The sequence below is a fragment of the Ambystoma mexicanum genome, chromosome 7p (genome assembly GCF_040938575.1).
Source record: "Ambystoma mexicanum isolate Mex_15411 chromosome 7p, UKY_AmexF1_1, whole genome shotgun sequence".
NCBI classification, from domain to species: domain Eukaryota; kingdom Metazoa; phylum Chordata; class Amphibia; order Caudata; family Ambystomatidae; genus Ambystoma; species Ambystoma mexicanum.
The window spans coordinates 758,892,829-758,916,529 of NC_090939.1; positions in this window are offsets into that span (position 1 = coordinate 758,892,829).

Here is a 23,701-nt window from a genome sequence, read left to right on the forward strand (position 1 = left end):
ACTTTCCTTCAGCGCCACTAGCGCCTTTTCCTTCTTTCTTTTTCGCCTATTTCTGTTATTTCTTACACATTCTGTACTTCTTATGCTTTCTCTTTCTTTCCATTCCGTGACACTTTGCAAACTGTGCCATTCTCCTGCTCTGCTCTAGTCAAACACACGATCCCGAGTTTCTCTCTTTCGGACTTTCATGAAACTCACTGGGCAGCATTGCGTTGACAGGAGGTCTCCCTCTGGATACGCAGGATTGAGGCTCCCTAGCCATGCTGCAGCCCCTCACAAACACTGGGCCAGCATCTCGGCACACCGCTCTCCTCCCGGCTTCAGATCCTGGTGCTCTGTGCTCCTTGGCTACTCTGGTCCAGACAGCATCCCCAGCCCACTTTATGATTCTAGCAGAACCTAGCTTGGGACTGTTAAGAAGGGTTCCCCTGCTGGTCTGAGCCACACAGCCTCCCTCTGCTCTCCCAACTGCTTCTCTTTTCTGCTCTCTTAGCAGTCTGCTTTTATACACCTGTGTTGTATCAATGGGGTGCAGTGTGTGGTCAGGGCCGAGTTTGCCTGACCTCCAATACTCCAATTGACAGGAAATGCCTGTCCTGCAGTCCTGAGTAAGTGAGTTCTTAAAGGTGCAGTATCCCCTTTCCTTCCCTGCTCTTTCTTTCTAATAATCTGTAGGGGAGAGTCAAGTTGAGTCAAGTGTGCACAGTTGAAGCCAAGTGCCTGACCTTGTCTGACTCTATTTATGGGACAGCACAATGGTGGTATGTAGTAGGCCTCTTTTTGCATCTCCATGTTGTTCCTATGGGTAATTCTCATTGATCTTAGTTGCATCTTCCTTGTCTCAGTGTTTGTTGGAAATGCGGAGGAGGAACGGGATGAGACTGAAAATACCCTGTAGCGTTTAAGGGAGCGCATGATGATGTATAACCGGGAAGGGGGGAATACTGTGTCTCTGTACCAGAAGATGGTACAAGTGGGAAAATGAGGTAAGATGTTTTACCACAATCTAAGGAGGTTGTGGGAGGGATAAGGGTAGATTGGCCATCAGTAGGAAGGGGGATATCACGTCTCGCCCTTGGATACCTCACTCCCAATCCCCAAGGACCCTTCACCCAGGTGATACTCCCTCGCTTGTCCACCCCCAGGTTCTGAATCCAACAGCAATGGCCGCCTCCTGGCCACCTCAGGAGAGGATCCAGGGGAAGAAGGAGTGAGAATACCCTCAGGTTTCTCAGAGTACTCACAGGAACAGGGTTTCCTAGCCAGTTTAGCCACTCAGAATAAGGACCGGTCAAGATGGCTGCTGAAGAGTCTGTCAACAGTGGAAATCAGGAGAGGAGCCACTTATAAGGTGTCATCTGAAGCGCCTTCTGTGTTCACGGCAGCCGCCCGTACCCTTTCTCTCCCATCACGCCCATGCAACACAAACTGCAGCAAGAGAGTGTTCATCTGCAAGGGGTACCACTTTTTGATACCACAGGTACGAGAAGTCTGGGAACCAGGTGGATTCATTGGCTTTTCTATTTTTACATCTATGTAGATTCTCTGGGGGTGCAAGAACTAAGATGTTTGAGAGGACTTCTGATGCACTCGATGGGGCCCACGGTGAGACATATGGTTTATGAACTGACTCCCCAAACCACTGTCTCCTACACGGACAGCTTTGACACCCTGAAGGCTTATTTCACTCCACATTGTAACATTGACTACGAGCAACACATTTTCCATACTACCAGGCAGGACAAGGGTGAAACCCTGGATCTGTTCATCATGAGACTGAGGAAGAGAGTAAAATACTGCGATTCCGACAACTACTCCACCGATTCGGCCCTCCGGTCCCAGGTGATTTCCAGCTGTAAGTCCCCTGACTTTCGCAAGAAATCTACTTCAGGAGAGGAGATCCCTGGAAGATATTCTCATGTTGGCCAGAGCTGACATGGCCATTGACAGGCAAGCTGAATCTATGGGGAAGGTCACCATCTCTCATGCGACCTCAGCCCCTATCTGTCAGATGCAAGTGTCGGACAAAACATGCAGGAAAGACGCGTTGAAATGCTACAGGTGTGGCTGCGACTTCCCTCATGAAGGCACACGCCCGGCCATGGGAAAGCAGTGTAATGCCTGTGGAGAATAAAAATATTTCAGGTCCATGTGCAAGGATGGTCAAAAATTCACGCCTTGGAGGTTATCACCCCGTCGCAGCAGGAGGAACTCCCCAGAAAGGTGTTGTGCGTCGTCTCGAAGTCCAAAGCACACCACTGGACGATGCTATGAACGGCACAGATCTGGCATGCCTGATGAACAGAAGCAGAGGTCCACAAGGCTCAACATGCGCTTCATCGAGTGATCACCGAGACATCAGTCTGGATCTGAGTCATCTGTCAGTGGTGACAGAAAGAGAGGATAAGTACATGCCATCAGAAACAGAACAGTGACGGAATTCAGCTCAACATTACCTTTACAAATAAACAGCAGCATCCAGGAGTTTCTCATTGACAGAGGGGTTACCGTGAATGTCATAAGTGAAACAACTTATGCCACATTGAAGCGTCCCATCAAGTTGAAGCCCTCAGACACTGACATTTATGCATACAGGTCACACAAACCACTACCCTGTAAAGGAATGTTTGAGTGCACCTGCTCCTACAAAGATAAGTCTGAAACTGTAAGAATGTACGTCATAAAAAGTGACTTGCCTGGAGGCAGCATATTGAGCTTCAAGTCAGCGATCAAGATGGGCCTGGTACACATCATGAAGCAGATCATGTTGGCATACACCTCCAATCCAAAAGACATGGTAGTGCAAATCTTCCCATCACTCTTTCAAGGTCTGGGAAAGCTAAAAGGGAAGCAGATAAAATTACACATTGACAAACACATCAAGCTGACAGCTCAGAATTATAGAGGGATTCTCCTAAATATTTAGGTACAGGTTGAACAGGAGTTAGAATCCCTGCTTGCCCAGGACATCATAGAGCATGGGAAAGGCCCGACACCACGGGTTTCCCCCATTGTACCAGTGTCCAAGATAGAACACAGTGGCAAGATATGTTTATGCGTGGACGTGAGAATGCGATAGAAAGAGAAAGGCACATTTCACCTCGAATGACTGATATGATGCATTTGCTGCATGGTATGAAGGTTATTTCTAAATTAGATTTAAAAAAAGACTTTCATCAGCTGGAGTTATACCCGGACAGTAGATACATCACCACATTCACGACGCACGTAGGGCTGTTCAGGTACCAACGGCTAAACTTCTGAGTCTCCTCAGCCGGCGAAACTTTTCAGAATGAGATTCACCAGGTCATCAAGCACATTCCCCAGTGCTAAAATTACAGTGATGACATTTTGATATTTGGGGCCATACAAGAAGCTCACAATGACACCCTACGAAAGGTTTGCATGGCACTTCAACGAGCAAATTTGACTGACTCTCAACCTCAAGAAATGCGAGTCTAGGTCACAATCTCTCATGCAATAGTTTGCAACTATAACCCTACGAAAGTGCAGGCACTGGTTGGCACACCCACACTGTCCTCTGTCTCAGCTGTCCGGTGCTTTTTAGGCATTTCCAGCTATTGCATGAGGAATATCAAGGACTTTGCTTCTGTCAGCACACGTTTGCACTTCCTCAAGCAAAGGGAAAGGAGTTATTCTGGTCTCAAGACTACGAGGCAGCACTGCAGGAAACAAAATCTTGCATTTCTTTGGCTGCCTGCATGTCTTACTATGACCCAGAACTGTAAACGGAAGTTACAGTGGATGCAAGTGCTGTAGGCCTAGAGGCCATATTGGCACAGTTCAAAAAAGGATCCAATTCGCCAAAGCGCATTGTTGCCTACGCCAGCAGGAACCTGTCAAATCCTGAGTGCACCTACTCACAGCCAGAAAAAGAAAGCTTGGCTGTGGTGTGGGCCTGTGAGCACTAACATCTGTTCCTATACGAAAAGAAATGTACCATCGTAACCGACCATCAGGACCCCACCACCATCTATGGCAAGTCAAAAGCTAAAATACCTCCCAGACTCGCTCGGTGGGGACTCCGCCTCCAAGAATATTCCTTTGACATTGTACACAAGCCTGGCAAGGAGAACAAACCCGCTGAATTCCTCTCCTGCTTTCCATTCCCAGCTGCTGTAGAGGCCCAAACCTCTAAGGCAGACCAGTATGTCAACTACCCATTGAACACGGCACTCCCCACAGCTTTGACCATTGAAATTGTTGAGGAAACAGAGACAAATGAACTTCTGTGGCTGGTAAAGGAGAATATTCTTGCAGGACGATGGCACACCACAGTGAGTGGATAGCAAATGCTCATTATCGACCAGTAGAAGATGATGCAAACTTTCACGCTTATGAGGGATGTGTGCCACGTCGGCACAGGGGCTAATTCTAAGAACAAAATGGGATTGTCATTCCACTCTCTTTGCAAGGCCGCATCATTGAACTCGCACATGAGGGTCACAAAGGAATTGTATCCACCAAGCAGCAATTGAGGACCAAGATGTGGTTTCCCAAAATGGACTCCAAAAATTCAGGTGTCTCTGGAAGACTGCCGGTGTGCAAGGCCATGACACCCGCACGTTCCCTCAACCATTTTAGATGACTCCCATGCTGTTGAATGTATGGAACAAGTTGGTAGTTTGGGCCCTTGGCAAACAGGAAATATGTACTGGGGGCCATTGATGAGATGTCGCGATACACTGAGCTTTGTCAGTGGACAGGAGTTTGCCATTTTTGCCAAGCCTTTAGGTTTTCAATATAGGAAAATCACACCGCAATGGCCCCAGGCCAATGGTACAGTAGAAGGATTTATGGCCAACATCAAACGTACGCTGCAAGTAAGTAACATCACAAATGGATCCTACATGCAAGCCACCTGTCCGCTACCGATGGACTACTGGAACACCCCACACATCACCATCGGGGTCTGTCCCTAGGAACTCATGTTCAATTGTAAGAGCTGCACATTTTTGCCTGATGTGCCGGGCATGCTAGTGAATTGGACAGCTCAGGCAAGCAGAAAATGAAAAACTATGAGGATATGAGAACAAGAGCACGAGATCATGATTTCCACGTAGGATATACAGTGCTGATGCGTCAGAGACAGACCCACAAGGACATGCCTGCGTTTCATCCCAAGCCGCTGCAAGTGACGGACATCAAAGGATCAATGGTCTCAGCACAGAATGGCGCTCTCTCCATCACCCGGAACTCATCAATCTTCCGGAAGGTTGGTCGGCCTTTCACTGTAGAGACATCGGCAGAAGAAGATCTCAGTGACGACGATCCTTGGGACAGCTGTTCCGACTATATTGACGCTGATATGGACTCTGCCAACGACAGTGACTATGAGGTAGCGCAGCCACCATCTGGTCGAAATCCAACTAAGAAGGATGTGCGTCTACACACGAGGTGGATTGAGGAAATGGAATCAGTAACTGTATGTTATGGTTTATGTGGGGGGAGATGTAGCTTTCTAGCGTTCATTGGTTTTGTTGCCCCTTTTCATTTTTATTATTGCTTGGCAGGAAACACATCATGTGTGTTTTCTTCAGAGGAAGTTAGATCAGGGTTGGCAATAAAGATAGAGGTTGCATTAAGTCCGCTGTGTGCCGTGTCTCATTGAAAGCACGTACCGAAGGACTATAATCTCACGAGCAGGTTCCAGTAAACAGTACAATTAGTTGAGGCAATTGTTGTCATCTTTTGTAACACCATGCTGTCCACTACTTTCTGCATCAGAGCATACTAGCACTAGGTCAAAGACATTCTGTACGCAATTTTATAAAGATATAAGTCTGTAAAGTACTGTTAGGAAAATCACTGTCGCATAGCTGTGAAAAACCACAAGTTGTTTCACTTCCCAAACCCTGGGTATCCTTTGCTCAGGTGGCCAGGGCATGGACATCGCCTTTGGATCCAGACCCTGGGGGTGGACAAGTGTGGGAGGATCACCTGGGTGAGGGGTCTTCGGGGAGAGAGACACCAGATGATGAGATGCAGTATCCCCTTCACTGTAACACCTTTACCCCATCTTACCAGGTAGGATATTTACAAACTGTACCCCCCCTTTTACAACATGAACACTTTCACACAGACAGCCCGCTATGGGAGAAAACATACTACCACTCGAGCAGTATACCTAACATGTCCCAATACAATGGTCAGGCGAGGTCAGGCAATTACTGCCCATTACACACACACACCTGACTTCCATTAAGCTTCCCCACAGGATAAAATGCGGAGCACGAGAGCACACTCTGAGCGAGGCAAAGCACACAAGGAAACAGCAGTTTTGAGACAGCAGTTGAACGAGAGAAGTAAGACGGCAAAACCGAAGGGGGACGCAAGGATGGAAATTCCCTTGACCTTTTCGACAAGGAACCGTTACTTACCAGAACCCTCAAGAATGGAAAGCGTAAAACCAGGAAACCAGGCTGAAGAATCCTGCATTGTGTATCAGAGATACTGGGTGCCCTCCCACGTCAATAAGCAAGACGGGGAGAAGCAGCAGCCACCGTGGTATCGTCCTTGACTCGAAGAACAAAGCAGCGTCAGTGCAATCAACACAGCTGGTGAGTGGGGGAGACCGATACAAGACCGGTCTGTGTGGAAGCTAAGATTTCAAGCAGCAACATTGTATGGTGAGCACTGGAACGAACATTATTGAAATGCGTGCCATAAGAGACGCAAGTAAAGTTGAACTGCTGATGAGTGATGGAAATTTAAAAGCACAATACAATACCTTTGACAGAGTGGTCCGGCACCGCGTGGGTACTCAGTCGAAGGTCTCTGTAAGGTATCCAGCTGAGAAGTGGCATAAGTGAAAGTGAGAAAAAGGTTATATCAAGAAGAGAACAAATAACTGTGAATCGAAGTGGTCCTGCTGCGAATCGTGCAAAATCCCAAGCACAGTCAAAAGTCTTGATAAAGTGCAGCAAGTTTGGAAAAGTAGATACATTTGGTCCGAGCCCGGCGGAGGGAGACCAGTTGAAGGTTTTGTGTTAAAGTAGGTCTTAGCTCGACAGAGTGGAAGTCAGGGTAAACTGTAAATCACCCGAGAAGTTGTATATGTGAAATCCTAAGAAGAAACAACTTAAATGTTTGTTGTGTTGCATCAGACCCTCTGAAATAATATATTTTGGATGGCAAAGAGACTTTGGCACAGAAGGCCCTGATGTTGAGGTTTCGAATGGTATCCTTTTGCTAGAGAAGCCAGAGAGTGTGCTAAGCTCCAGTGTGCCACCTTCCCCGTGCTGAAAACCTGGGGAACCAAATCCCTAGCAGGGACAAAATAATGATCTCTCTTGAGCTCAGAGAAGAGATACCAGACCACTTGGTTCTATATTTGATACCACAAAATGAAATGAGGCGAGAAGGGAGGATAAGGATGTTACGCCTAACGGCCCGTGGGGAAAAAATAAAAATTGCCCCCCTAAATCTATATTACTATCCAATATGGATTGAGAGGGGTGTTGGCGGGGCTCTCGGTATATGAGACTCACTAGGAAACAGGACACCAACTAAGTTCTTGGAGAGAAGAGAAGGGAAGCCCAGAAATGTCCCCACGTAATTCAAAACAGAAGACAGAGACAAAACACGGCTCTAGTTATCATCTGACTAAGTCCAAACACAAAAAAGAAGAGAGCAGAGTCCCAGATACTCTTCTATGTCAGGGAACTCCTCTTCCTTTTGAGAATAAAGAATCTATCTTTCCCGAAGTTGGAAATTCTGAACCATCCTTAGGGGATTCTTTAGTTAAAGTATCTTACCCAGGAAACGATAGCTTGTTGAGGTCGCCATTGACGCAAGAAGATTTTTGCTCCTCAAAGGTAGAGACCCGCATAGCTTTTCCATCTGAATTTTTTTCTTGCCTTTTGGTAAATAATACTTCTGTCTCATTAGAGGAAGACATTTAGTAAAAACCTCGACCTCTTTTGTAATTGTAATTGTAATTGTTTATTTGTAAAGCGCTGATACACAAGTGAAGTGCTTCGAAGCGCTTCAAGCCGGGAAGGGAACAAGGGAATACAGTTGTCATTCTTAGGCCATGAAGATTCTGAATGGTCTAACAACAATGACCATCATAATAGAGAAGGAGCTGGAGAGGGAAAAGAACATACAGAACAAAAGACTACCGTAATAGGCCTGGTGACATTTCAGATTGATTGGAGGTTGGTCATCTAGTGCGTGTATATGCATGAGTATTTCAGGCACAGCCAAGCTAGGGAGGGGAGACAGAAGGAGGACAGGACAGGCAAACTTGCTAGGTCCAGTACATTAAGGTAGTGGAAGTGTGCAGAACCGGAGGTGTGATGGTGGGGGAGGGGGACAAGTGTGCCCAGTCAAGCAGGGGCCTAGGTTAAGTGCAGAGTGGTTGCCCATCACATGGAGCATATTCCAAGTGCAGCAGTGCCAAGCAGAGTGCAGAGGCCCGGAGACAAGTGCAGGACTGGGGGTGGGGGGGTTGGGGAGCCTGGGACCTGTGAGTCTCTCGAGGTGAACAAGCCAACCATTCTGCAAACTGAGAAGGTTGGGGAGGATAAAGAAGGAGGGAAGCAGGAGAGAAGAGAAAGGGGTTGCAGGGTAGAGGGACAGAGAAAGAGGAAGAGAAGAGGAAGGTCTTGTGGAGTTTCCAGAATTTAAGGAGTTCTGGCTCAAGACGGAGAGAGGCGGGGAGGTTGTTCCAGAGGGGGCACCTGCAGAGGATAAGGCTTTACCACCAAATCTCTGTTTGGAAAAACGGCTCACCCGCACAGTGTTGGAGGAGGCCGAGCAGAGGGCTCTAGAAGGAGAGTATTTGGGAAGAGAGCGGTGTAGATAGTAAGGGCTCCGGCCCCAGAAAGTGTAGTGGACTATGCAGAGGGAGTTGAACTTGATCCTTGCAGCCACGTGGAGCCAGTGAAGTGATTTCAGTGCTGGAGAGATGCAGTCCCTGGGCTTGAGGCCAAGGATGAGTCTTGCGGTTCTGTTCTGGATAAGTTGAAGAGATCGGAGAGTAGAGGTAGGAAGATTGAGAAAGAGACTGTTGCAGTAGTCCAGTCTGGAGAGAAACAGGGCTCTGGAGATGGTGAGCCTCTGGGGGAAGGTGAGAAAAGGTAGAATACCTCTGAGGAGGTGCATCTGGTAGTGAGACTTTTAGGACATGGGCAAGATGTGAGGAGAGAAGGAGAGAGTAGAGTTGAAAATGACCCCCAGATTTCTTGCCTCACTGGTGGGTGAGGGCGCAGGACCAAGGGAGGCTGGCCAGAGTGAGAGTGGGAAAGTGGGAACAGGGGTCCCATGACGACGATCTGTGTCTTACTGGCATTAAGGCAGAGATCATTAGCAGCACACCAGGACTGAATAGCGGACAGACAGAAAGGAATGAGCGAGGAGGAGGAAGAGGCTGAGGGTAGCCTGAAAGAGAGGTGTTTGTGTCATCTGAATAACACTAAAAGTTGGAGGTGAAGGCAAAGATCATGTGGGCCAAAGGGGCCATGTAGACATTGAAAAACCAGGGGGATAGATTAGATCCCTGGGTACACCACAGATAGAGAGAGTGATAGCGGAGAGAAAGGATCCAAGTTCCACCTGGGAAGGACGGTTAGAGAGAAAAGACACTAGCCATGCCAGGGCAGGCATGATCTGTGATGCCCAGAGGATCATGGAGACGGGAGATCAGGATGTTGTGGTTTACTGTTTCTAAAATAGATTAGAGGTCAAAGGGAATGAGGACAGTGGGAGAGTTAGAGTCAACGTTTGAGAGCAGGTCTACATGGGTGTTCCGTAGAGCAGTTTCCATGCCTCTTTATGCTCTAAAGCCAGTCTGATGTTCATTGAGACAACCAACAGATCCAGCGTGGAGGTTAAGCAGGAGTTTGCCCAGGAAAGGAGTGATGGAGATTGGCCGATAGTTTGCCGGAATAGAAGTGTCGGCAAAGGGTTTTTTGAGCAGAGGGTGCACAAGAGAATGCTTGAGAGAAGTGGGGAAAACTCCAGTGGCGAAGGAGATGTTGCAGAGGTCTGCCAAGGCTGGAGCTAGACAGTTAAATTTGTCTTTGATGGTTTTGGAGGGGCAAGGGTCCACCTGTTTCGAAGAGGCTTTGATAGACCGGACCTGTCTGGAAACCTCCTCAGGTATGACAGGGGAGAGGTAGAAGAGAAGAGGGGGCATAGTGACGGCTGAGGGGGGACCCAAGACATGATGGTGCATGAGTGGGTGTGGAAGAGAGAGAGAACAGGATGCCTTGTGTTTTGGCAGTGAAGTGTGCAGCCAGGGCCAAAAAAGGGTGTGGGTGGTGCAATAGAGGAAGAGGCTGCAGTAGGGGTGGCCAGTTCCTTAAAGACTTTGAAAAGTTCGGCCGCGTTGTTGGATGCTGCCGAGTTGCGGGCTTGAATATGGACTCCTTTCTTGCACCGGATGCAGAGTCTATATGGCCTTTGCAGAAGACGGCAGGCCAGCTTATCAGAGGGTGCACCTGAAGATCCCCATTTCCGTTCCACTGCCCTGCACTTGCGTTTAAAGTCATACCAAGAATTGCACTTATTGGCAGGCTTCAGTCGGACCCTCATGACAGGGGCAAGGATGTTGAGAGTATTGGAGATGGAAAGGTGAAAGTAAGAGAGGGCTGTGTCAGGTCGGGATTCAGCCGCAAGAGTAGGAGAAGGGGAGTAGGTGGAGGTAAAGGCAGCCATTGATACTTTTTTCATGGGTCAGAAGATCTTGTAGGTGGGAGGCAGTGAAGGGGGAGCCAGTGCTAAAGGAGAAGAAAGCTTCAAGTGACAGGAGAGAAGAGAGTGATCAGTCCATGAGAGTGCAGTAGTGAGAGGGATAGAGAGAGGGATGTCTGTGCAGATTCGAGCATCCAAGATGTAGCCAGCAATGTGCGTCAGACCAGAGGGTAGAATGGAGAGAAAGAGTGAGTCGCATAGGTTGCAGAAGACTCCTGAAGAGTCAGGAGGGTCAAGATGGATGTTGATATCCCCCAGCAGGAGGAGTTGGGAAGAGGAGGAAAGGAGAGAGGATTCCAGGTCAACCCATTCCGAGAGGCGGCCGATGGAAGGTGGCCAGAGTAAGAGAGGAGACAGGAGAGATAGTGAGCCTGAAGACCAGGCATTCAAAGTAGGAATAGGCCTGAATGGGAATGGTGGAAACAGGGATCCACTCTGGAAAGATTTGGGCAACTCCCCCTCCTGGCCTGTTGTGCCTAGGCTCAGAGGGGATCTTGTAGCCCTCAGGGAGAAGTGTGTCAAAACTTGCGTTAGAGCTGTTCTTAAACAAGCTCTCACTGATAGCAAGAACATCAATGTCCAGGTATTCAAGGAGGTGGCAGATGTCGGTGCAGTGCTTAACTGTGGAGCGAAAGTTAAGTGTGGCAATGTGGAGCAAATTGCCATTTTTGAAGGACTTACGGAGGGGCGCAGGGAACAGAGGTCCCACTTGTATGCGGTGCGGGTGCCTGAGAGATGGAAGTAAGAGAGGGCAGAGGGGCCAAGGGGAGTGCAGGCAAGAAAGCCGGGACAGTAGTAGATGGCAAGGGAGCCAGTGAAGGAGGAGCTGAAGGAGGCAAGGGAGCCAGGGTGGGAGAGGCTGACAACGAAGTCAGTGCAGAGAGTGTGGGCAAGGGAGCCAAGATAGTAGAAGACTTCAAAGGAGCCATAGTAAGAGAGGCGGTGTGACCAGGTGGAGGCAAGGAAGCCAAGGTGTGTTGCGCAAGCAAGGGATCCATGGAGGCTGTAGGTGCAGTTGGCAAGGGAACCAGTTAGGAGGAAGGTGGAAAGTTGAGAAGGTGAAGGAGGAGCCTATCAAAAGAAGGAGGATAGGTTGAGGCCCTTGTACCAAGACGGTACCATTTCGATAGACATTTATGATTAGCCTGTTGGTTGAGGAGTTGGCTAAAAGGACCTTCCAACGGGTGCCATCATTGATGAGTGAGGAAGAGTATGGAGAGAGCAGAGCGACCAAATGAAGATTCCATAGGTCGGGATAAGGAACGACAAAGAGGATGTTGGTAAGAGTCTCTCTGGCTGAGGCACTGATGTAGGTGTCAGAGATAGGAAGGCCTGGGTTGGAGGCACGTGTGTCCTTCCTAAGTTTCTTCAAGCCAGACTTTGTGAGCGGTGAAGGATAGGAGATAGAGAAACAGTTAGAGAAGATAGGAGAGATAGAAAATGACCATTGTAAGGGGGCACATATTGGGCTACACTTAACCAGGCTGAGCAGCTGAGGCACAGGGAAGGGTGATGACAGGAGGCTACAAGTGCACAATGAAACACAGTAGGAATGGGAAGAAACAGTGGGAGCTAAAGGTGGGGGCTACAAGGGAGCAAGGGACAGAAACAAAACAGAGAGCAAGGAAGTAGGTAGGATTTTAACTAGCAGAATAAAAAAATGCAGGATGGGAGCACTCCTAGATTCGATTTTTAAACTAACAGTCACAATCAATGCAGGAAGAAAGCACACCTAAATTCGATTTTAAAACTAACAGTCAGAATCAATGTAGGAAGAAAGCACATCTAAAAACAAATATTGTGACACAGGTATTACAGCACAGAAGTACAGAACTGTGGGCAGTGTGGTAGGAGCTTAGGAAAGGAAGGAATCAATTTAGAAAGGTAGACCATGAAGTATAAGGGTACAGAGGTCAACAGAGATAGAGCAATGAGAATGCCTGGAAGGCTGAGGGTAATAGTCAAGGAAAGATAAGGCAGGCCACTGAGCAACAGTCAGCACTCGCGTGATGGCAGGAGTGATGCCACAGTCCAGGGCGCTAGGATCTAGTATCCATGATAATCCATGTCTTTGCCAGCAGTATCAAGAAGCGGGGTCACATGCCTTTCCAGGCCCAGACAGGCACAGACTGGAGCGAGGAGTGCGGCCTTCGGTAGAGGGCCGGGCCAAGACTGCCGGCTTGGAGATAGGCCCAGAAGATGATGGGCTAAGCCAATCTTTGGCCCTGTGCTCCGACATACCAGGCATTCCAATGCTCTTGATGAGGGCAGCCATCTTGGAGTGTCCAAACAAAAGAGGAATAGTAGTAGCACACACTTGGCACAGCGAAATGCAGCACTCAGCAACAAAAGAGATTTTTTTCTTTCTGCATCAACCTTCTTCAAGAAGGAATAAAAACCATTTTAAACAATTTTATTTTATGGCAAACATGCTGAGGATGATTAAAAGGGGAGATATGAAGGGAAGCCGATCATTTTCTTTACTGAAACTACCTTTAATGGCGGCCAAAAATGTGAGGAACTCTGATGATAAAGAGAGAGGTGACCCAGATGCCAATATCATGAGAATGGGGAGAAAGAATTTCGGGCTCTCTCCACCCTCAAAGTGATGATGAGACCGATAGGGAACCAGAACCACTGCCTTTGGAAATGAAAGAAAGAAACTGGAGACACATCTCTCAAATGGGAAGAAGAGAAGGCAGAGAATGATTCTCCAGGAGAGTCTGTTGATATTCTCTTTGCCCGAACAGATCCAGCAGAGAAATATATATATATATATATATATATATATATATATATATATATATATATATATATATATTGTTTAATTGTTTATTTATAATGTGCCTAATACCATACCTGAGTTTGGTTTCTAAGAGTGGATTCAGGATTCTAACCTCTGTTGCTCTGCATGGTCTTGCTTCCAAGACCAGCGCGTTGCCCCTATGCTATCCTCTGTTAGAAGAAACGACCTGCTTCAAACCCCAAAATAGCCTTAGCTACTCTTTTAGAAAGGTTGTTTATGAACTACGACATTACTCTAAGGTGGCCACAAGCAAATGGTGATGCTGAATGGTTCATGAGGACCATAAACAAGGTGGTACGCATAGCAAAAGCCTAGAACAGCCCATGGAGGGTGGATCTGTACTGGTTTTCGCAAAACTACCGGGTGACCCTGCATAGCTCCACATACATGCCCCCAGCAGATGTAATGTGTGGAACAATTCTGAACTCTTCAATGCCACACCACCCCAGCCAGTCAGTGAAGAAACTAGACAAGGGGCGCACTCACTCCAGTAGGGTAGCAGCCAATGAGCAAATGAGCACCCGGCGACGTGCAAAGAAATGAAGCCACAAGGTGGGGGACCAAGTATTGGTGTTGAGGAATGCAACGAAAGCCAAACTATCAACCCGTTATGACCTTGTACCATGGAAGGTGACCAAGAGAGAAGGGACAATGATAACAGCCAGCCGAGGCCATGAGACTATCACGAGGAACACATTGTTGTCCAAGCGTGTCCCAGGAGAAATGTGGACAGAAGATCAGAATCAGCCACACAGGGATAGTGCAGGTACCCACACCACAGCGATGCGACACTCAGGGCAGGAGGCAGCACAGAGTCCTGATTCCTTTGACGAAGCAGAAGAAGAAGAAGTGGTCCCCAGCCCGGAGGGCGAGCGTGACGAGGAGGAAGACGCACAAGCGGCACCATGTCAACGCTACAGTGGATACAGCTGAGGGTGGTCCCATGGCCCTCTGGTAAACTGAGAGACTATGGGCTTCATTACGAGTTTGGAGGTAGCCATGGCGTTTTTAGCGGCATGGCTACCCCCAAACTCGGGTTCGGGTCCGTGAAATTAGCGGGCCATTCCGACCTTTGCGGGCCCGGTAATTCCCATTCACGGGACCCGGACCCGGTACGTGCCCCTTCCCATTTGAGCCCCCATAGGGCTCAATGGGAATGGGGAGGATGCTAACAACGGACTCGTTAATGATGGGTCCATTGTTAGCATCCTGTTCTGCTCGCGGGTGCCGCTCTGCACCTCTTGTCTGGCCAGACGTACAGAGCGGGACCCGCTGCAGATCTCGTAATGTGGCAGCCCGGTATGAACAGTGCCGGTCCCTTACCGGCACCGTTCATACCGTGGCCGCCACAGTCGTAATGAGATCCTATGTGTTTTAATATGAACTCGAGCTTATCACATGTGTAAAGTAGTTGTAAGATCTGAGAGTGTTTATGTATTTTGTCATTATGGAAAAAGAGGGATGTTGTGTACGCATCACGTCACCACACATGCGGGACTTGGAACACTGTAATTAAAGAGCTGGAAGGCACAGGCAGTTCCTCGCTAACCCTCAGACTATGTGGAGGTGCTCTTTTTCTGCACCACGGCCCGAAAGCCCACACATGGCGCACCGGAGCTCCCTCGCACCACGGGTAGCTCCAGTTTATATCTAAAAGCCACCTTATTCTTAAAGGTGACCTGTGCATTTCAGGTGGCCGTGAGGCAGAAAAAAAGACACACTGGCCAGCCCCCTTGTATATATTAATGTAAAGATTATGCTCTTGACACTTATGTATTACAGACACTCGACACCCAGATCGATGCTGGGACCACATTTCAGAGAGATGAATGAGCCTGTTGTGAAATGTTTGAAAAACAACAATGCATTCTATCCCTGTTTGGGGATAGAATTGCACGTGGGATAGATGCTTTTCACAACGCTGTTATTACACATCAAAACAATGCATGACAGCACCGAGCATTGCCCTGTCATGCTTTGTGCCTTCTGATGTTTGGAATAGGTGCAGGAAATGTATTTGATTTCTACGTATGTTAAAGTAGATCCCATTGGGTTGACTCAAGATGCACAGTAAAATGTGCACAATCACCCTCTTATTTGCGCAACTGCACAAAGGGGGCACAAAAAGACATCTAAATGTGCGCATATGTGATGCTCATATTCAGATGCACTTTGTAAATTGAGATAATTTGGTTAAAAAAACTCTGGAAGTTCTGCTTCCAATGCAGACCGAAGTGTGTTGCATGAAAAGGAACTGATTTACAAGGACTATTGGTACCTCTAGATTACTATGTCTATCACCCCCGCGTTGGCGGCGGGGTACATGTCCGATAATGGTCCGCAGCCTGATCCTAGGCAGGCATGACTGAAGCCAATGCCTCAGTGCGGGGTTAGGATCTTTACCAGCCATGTATGCCCCCCAACAAGGGGTTGAATGCTATTCCAACCCCGGGGCTCTGTCTGGGGTGCAAATATACATTCTGGTTCAGCAGGTAAGTGGAAGAGAGGATGGGGTAGGGAAAGGGTGCAAGATGCTTTGGAGTATTGGAGAGAAGGTTGGGCATGGCCTCCCTGTTGCCGCCCCACAATCAAGATGGCGGCACCCAGAGAAGGGCCACAGGTGACTGGAGAAATGCAGGTGGTACACTGTGTTCTCTCGCCTACATTTCCAGCCACCTGATTGGCTGACCGCCCTTCCCTGGGTGTGAATCTAATTATTCTGCTTGCTTAGGGAGATTCAGAGTTTTCCATGTCCTCTGGGATTTTATTGACTTTGGAGTATGAACAAGACTGTTAGAGCTTGTAAACGGGGAAAAGTTGATGTCTTCAAGGTAAGGATGTCAGTGGAGCAAATGCAAGATCAAAAACGCTATCCTTCTCATGGCAGGGGCCCACTAAATGTTGAACCAGATTGATGTTTTCCATAGTACCCAATAGTTTCTTTGTAGAAGGGTGAGTAGAATCCTCAGATCAGACACTGAAATCGCTCAGAATAACTAAACAGGGGGGATGCAATATAAGGTCGGCCGCAATGTTAGCCAAGTCATGTGACAAATTATGTGATGCATTCAGGTGTCTATATACAAGCAAGAAGTCGGTAGTAGATGTAAAAGAAATAACACAGATTCACAGCTGTGGAAAGAAGTCAAGGATAAGATCTTAACTAAGAATTCTTCTATAAAATGAAGGCAAACCTGAAGGACGGATAATATACAGAATGAGAAAATTGTCAGGGATTAGATGTTCAAAGACAATGACGCAATCCTTAGAGTTTGTCATGTTTCTGTTAAGGAAAAAGATCAATGGTATTTGATAGCAGAATGTCAAATATGTTTTCTTTATGACCAACTATTGAGCATGCATTTAATAACAGGCAGTGCCAGTTTAAGATGAATTACTGATGTTGTGCAGTAAGATTAAATGTACATTTGGTGACTGTGTTACTTAAAAGGATTTCAGGGACGGACAAATCAGAATGTTAAATATTCAGAAAACTGAGTCGATAAATAATGCAATTAGTGAGATGTGGGAGTGTCACAACGCTTACCCGCAGTAAAAAGCATCTTAGGTATGCCCAAGCCATAGATCTGACAAACATCAAGTGGGGCACAAGTGCTCGTGGCCGCGGACAGACAACCACTGGCTTGACTCTGTCCTGAATCCAGCGCGCAGTGTGTGTGTGCCTTCTCCATCTGCCTGCTGCCTACACATAACAAGCAGCAAGGATCACGTGACCACACCAAGTGTAAGCGCCAGTGAGTCATCAGGGCGCTAATTACTAAACTACAGGAACGACGAAAAGTCTAAACAATTTAAGGAACTAGTGGAAAAAAAGGTTCCTACATCGATTTTTCACAATACAAAGCAGTACGACTTTTATCAATTTTAAAGCACCATCCTAGTGCTGTGAAATACAGTAAACAAATAAAAGAGGGAGATAATGATGCGGAAATCTATAAAGCACAGGTTGCGAGTGTGGCTCAATTTCAGGAACAAAAGAAAAAGTGAGGAGACAAGTTTTAAACCGACTCATACCACGTGATCCCACCAGGTTCCATTTGCAATTCACAGGGCAACACAAATGTTTTGCTGGAACCAGAAATATCAAACTCCTGTTCTAGAGGGCCGAAAATATGTTAGGTATTCGGACTATTCCTCATTAATATTCATAAGATTAATTTGCATGTGGTGATTCTGAATGCATGAACACATCTCATGACTATTAAGTACAGGTTAATGCTCAAAACCTGACATGTTTGCCTTCCCTGAGTCCTAGAGTTCGACACCCCTGAAACATATCCTTAAATGGCTCTGCGGCCAAAACTCTAATGTTTGGCAATAACAATGCACACCTCCTTCTGTTCAACTGCCCTGTGGCTCTGGCTGAACCTTGAAACCGGTCCAATAGGCAATGTACCTGCGGGCCATGTTGTATTCCTTCTTATGATTCATTCCTCAGCTAAATCACACATCTCTACCAACAAAAGAAATTCAAAGTTCAACTAGTTCAAGTCTTAGCCCTGTCATACATTGACTACTGAAATAATATTTACATCAGGTTTTAGCCAGTCTTACACATTATTTATTTGCAATAAAGAAAGTGTTTGCAGAAGAGAGGTGTTTGGAAAGGATGGATAACTGATCAAAATGAGGCAGCTATTTTGGTGGACTGCGTGGAAGAAAGAGCGCTGGCTGATGAATGAAATATCAAATTTATATCACTAGATCACGAGAAAGTAGCTGATATTAGGTTATAGTCCGAAGGAGGGGTAATTATGCCTCGAGATAATGACCCTTCCTCAATTTATGACCCTGGGCTTTGCCTTGGGCCATAACTTGGTGGCGGGTCATTACCCCATGATAACAACCCCTCCTTCCTCTGTCTGTAAGGTTAAATAAATATCAGTGTCATATGTTGGGCTATATGTTTGGTCATGTTTATCTCCAAAAGGGAATGACCGGCTCATCTGCTGAATTCTATTCAGTGATCCAAGGGGATTTTCTGTAGCCCTTTTGGGGGGTGTGCTGTTCCATTGATCCTGTACAATCATCACAGTGTACAGTCACAAAATGGACACTTGGTATTTTGCATACATATGCATCGTAAAGTATGTTTTTATTGCATATCGGTTTTACAGTTAAGCTTGGTCTCATCAACAAACAAATGGCAAAATCCAATCAGGCTTTTAAGATATACTCAACGAGTATGTTAGATCTTTTTGTGCAATTCTGAAAACTAGGATGGAGTTTGCTATTCGGTGGGTTGACGGGCACAGCTTCATAGCAGTGCCATTTCATTCACTGCAACAACAAAGCACCACAATGATCCAACACATTTAAAATGTGTATCATGTGCCTAGTACACAACATATGATGCAGGCAAGAATATGCTACACGAAGTCAGCAAACATTAAACACCAAAACCCGGCATGCGCCAATTTCCTAGCTGCACTTCTTGCTTTGGTGTCGGAATAGCAAAACAACAGAACTTGCTGGGCTCTTGTGCTGAGCTCTTTTTGTTATTGACCGAGCACGGGCTTCCAATCAAACAGAAGCATACAGTAGTCAACTTACAAAATAAATGGTCCCTTGCGCTTGGTTATGTTGACAGCCAATGACATGACAAATGGTATCCCTCGCCGCCACTGCATGTAGCTGAAGGCATTAATCCGAAGAGCCCCCGCGTCCCTTCTGTATGACAGTCTCCTGTTTTAGCCGCCTTCCTGCCCCCCTGCCTATCATTCATTATGGTTGATGGGGCTCTGGGTGGAAAGGTGTCTCTCTGCGTTGCCAAGCGAATTTAATCTTTGCTGTCTCGCTCTCAATCACTGATAATAGCTCTTCTGGCAGACATTCAGAGCAGCCTTTTGTAAGCGACAGCCAAGATATTTCCCATGCATCATTTTAAAATGCCACACTTTAAAAGGGATGCAGTGCGTCCAAGAAGGACACACACGTGTGTGTATAAACTCTACTGGTGCTGCGAAAGGATGCTGTTGCATACTTCTGAGTCCTTAAGACAACTCTGGCTGGCTGAACAAATGGGTGGCTTTAATACTGTTCCCTGTAAGCAAATGTAGTGCCTTTTTTAAATTCATGTTATTTGTCTGTTAATGAAGCATATTTATTTAGGAAGTAGCAATCAACAAAATGTTGCACGTGGTCAGGGTCGGACTGGGACAAGAAATAGTCCCGGGCACCCAAAAAAAAGTGGGCCACCCCTCGCCTCAAAAAAGTGTCACCCCTCGCCTCACGACCCTTGACGTCTGATGACATCACTTGAAGTCATGTCACTTGACCCCACCCCAAAGTGACATCCCGGGAAGTGATGAAACACGACCTTTCACCCCTTGACAAAACAGGAAGTGGGATCAAATAGCATTGTCCCTAAGTACACTAAATTACTGTGAATCCAAGCAGATGTCTAAGGCCAAATGGTAATATGTTATTGTATAGCACTTACGCTTAAGCTCTTTTGTTATAGAACAAGTATGCATACAATATCACCCAACCTGTGTTGGTACTCATGTATCGACCTAAGAAGGATGAAAGGCTTTTTGAAGAAAAAATATTATTTTTTTTTCAATTTGTTTTCTTCCAAACCGGCCCAGGCATGGCCAGAAACTAGCCCCCACGCCCCAGGGACGATTTCGGCCCGGCCACGGGCCGAAAGGCCGAGGGGCCAATCCGACACTGCACGTGGTGTTTTAATTCTGGTAACAATTCAGTAATTAGTTGAATTTTAAACCGCGACAAAGTAATATGTTGCAGAGAAATGAAAAGGACAGGCCTAGCGGTTAAAGGAATATTTCTATCTGCGGGATATTCAGAGAATGTCCTGCTGAGCTTGCCAGCCAGACTCTACGTTCATTAGGCACCAAGACAATGTGAAAACAGAAGCTGCCTTTTTGCAGGACAACCTCACTATGTGGTAGAACTCTATTAAGAGAAGGCACTACATTGTTTTGTCTTTGAGTCATTTTGTAATACTTAGGCTGCCACTCAAAGCAATTTCAGCCATTACATGCTGAGCGAATCAGGTTTTTTACTAAATTAACCAAACATGAAGTCATTTTTGCTAGGTTGAAAAATTCCACTCTGACCACTGAAACACAACAAAGCTTAAAGCCTTATTCGCAGAAGAATGCTGCAATTACCACAGTTTAACATTGTATATTGTTCAATTGATTGCAAACACCCGCTTGGTGTATTAAGCGAGTTCAAACTTCAGTATAAAACGCTGTCCATTTTAATATGACAACCATCTCATTGTAAAGGTATTCTTTTTAGGTCCAGCTAGATAGAGAGTTATCTCTCTGCAATTGTTTTGCAGCAGTAGGTAGAGCCATTTTCGGGCCAATCAAGTGCTCATTGGTGCAGAAACTGTCCATCATTATGAACGTTTGGTTATAGTGGTTCCCATTTTGTAAAAGCTGAAGTAGGTTTGTACTTTTTTTGGAGAGAGGTGTAAAATGGTGCCTCTATGTGGTTCATTTGTTTCCATCTTGATATATATATATATATATATATATATATATATATATATATATATATATATATATATTTACTTACTAGTGGAAAAGCCAGTTTACACTGACTACTGTGCATAAAGAAAGACATTTTCAGAGTGTAAACACAACTGCTTTTCCTAGCATTAGGCCGTGTTTACCGGTTTCACTTTGAATGCAATCCATGAATTCTGTATATTTTTCAACCCAAAGGTTTGCTTGATTTTGACAGATATAGTTGAGTCTGTTAGCCTCAGCCTTTACATAAGCGTCAACATGCCAGCACTGAGGAGGGGAATGAACGGATCCCGAATGGGCATCCTGTAACAGTAGTATTTCATTTGACTAACTCTTATCCTTGGGTTCGTGGGTGGTCGTCTTTGTTCATTATTGAATGATGTTGGCCTGTTGTGAAGAGAGATGTTGGGACCATAGTTCTTTTTGAATGTGTGTGATGTCTAGTCATTCATCGTTGGATCAGTGGTTAAGCTTGTATGTCGTCTAGTTGGATTTTGCCTTTATTGCCACATTTATTAAAGAGTTTAGAGACAGACGCAGATTAAGAAATTCTAATGGTGGATTCATGAGCAAAGACTAGAGCAAGTTCAATCTTTAAAATACCTTGGAACTCTAATTTGAAGTGATAAGAAATGTTATAAACAATGCGCAGTGACTAAGACTGCAGTTATACCTTCAGTATCACAGTTAAGACAAATTGACAAGAAATGTGGTCCTTTATCGCTCCACACGTTCCTAAAACCTTATCAGCAAAAGATTAACCCCCGGGTAATCCATGGTGCAGAGGTGGGTATTAACGAGGGACTTTGATCCCAGTTTGAGGGTAAGATCTGGTGTAAGGTGCTCTCCCTGCCACGGGGTACTCTAGTGTCGGCCATAAGACATATATTAGGTATTTGCTTGATCCAGACGATGATCGACTGGAGAGGTTAGCAATTATACAAAAGCCTACTGGTACCACCTGCTAGATCTCTGTTTGTAGAGTCATAATGTGTACTATCTTTAGATACTTGTAGATCCCTCTCGCTATATTCAGAAAATTGCACTACGATTATGGCACGTGGGGGTATAACAGAGGAACTGCTCTTGTTTAGATCAAATACAGCTAAGAAGCAGATATATGAAGTGGATCGGACAGACGATAGGATTCTGCTATTCATTTATAGAGTCTTTGATTACTTCACTTATGACATAAGATCAGTGGGATCTATAAATACTACATTGAAAAAATACTCCTCTAAAGAATTTAGGCACGCTTGGCTTTATTTGAAGTTGAATGTGTTTCCAACATTTGAAGCGAGGGGGGCGAGAATGTATTCCTCGGTCCAAGAGATTGTGTCATCTCTGCTTTAGTGAAGTAGAAACTCTATATCATTTGGTAACTGTTTGCCCTCAGCTTTCTAGAATACGTGATAAAATACTGGCCAAATACCTGTGCCTTACAAGGTTTGAAGTGACCGACAGAAATTGGCAGACCCTCCTTGAAAACCCGCCATCTTCTATGATGATTGCAGCAATGAGATTTTTGGACTTGATTTTCCCGGACCAATTGGGCCACTATACCCAACCAATTGAGAATGTACGATGATTTTTAGCAAGGAGGAATATAGGTTGGATTGTATAAAGAATATGTGTAGGTTTTGAGGTCTGGTTTTGTATTTAACCCTGATGACATACTGTGATGAAGTGCTGCTATTTCCTGTGATGTTGAATTTTAGTGTGGTTTTAAAAACTTCAAGTATGGTGTGTGATAATAATTTTGTTCGCTTTTGTACTTCAATATATTTATTTTCTCTTCTGTTTTGTGTGAAAAGTTTGAATCTGTAAACTATAACACACAATAACATAAATAAAATAAAGAGCTTATCACTTGGTTGTTCCCGTGGAAAATGCTTTGCAATGCAGAAGTTGCACAAAACATTAAGTTGACCACAGGTGTGCGTGTGAATATTGTCTTCATTAAATTCCAAAAGGTTCTAAATTGTGTTGGATGGAGGTTTCTCATCATTGTTTTTATAGAATTTCTGTTGAGCTGTGTTTCCTGATGGGTGGTGTTGGCGCGAACATTTTAGTTGTGCTCACGATTTTTTTCCCTTTTATGGGCTGTTTCTGCATCTGTCATATTTGTTATATGGGCTGCAGAATGTGATTGTTGCATGTCCCACTGGAGAGCTGTTTCCCAAGCTGTCATATTGGCCCGATTTTGTTGTTTGTTTGCATTATTATTTTCACATTGACTTGCCCTTTTTGCTCAGTCATCATCTTTATCTGATATAAAAGTGAGCCTCATTTCGTCGGTGTTTCTGCATCTACATGTGTACAAATTCTCTTCGGAGGCATGTAGAGGAGTGATATACTGAAAATACTTCTATTTACAGAAAACCCTCTGTATGGGGAAAACAAAGTAATTTATTTTTTTAGTGAAATAGTGCTTAATCAAATGAATTTCTGTTTATATTTTTTTAAATGTATATATTTACTTAGTTTATGCAACTTGAAGTATGCTGTTAAAGTGGTATCTCTGTCTTGGACCTTTTCTGCAGCTAATTGTATGTCATCATTTTATAAATACACATTTTCTTCACCTGGAAGATGAACGTGAAGTCTTATTATTGTATGGGTAAGGCAACAGCTCCCTCTACTGTTGGTA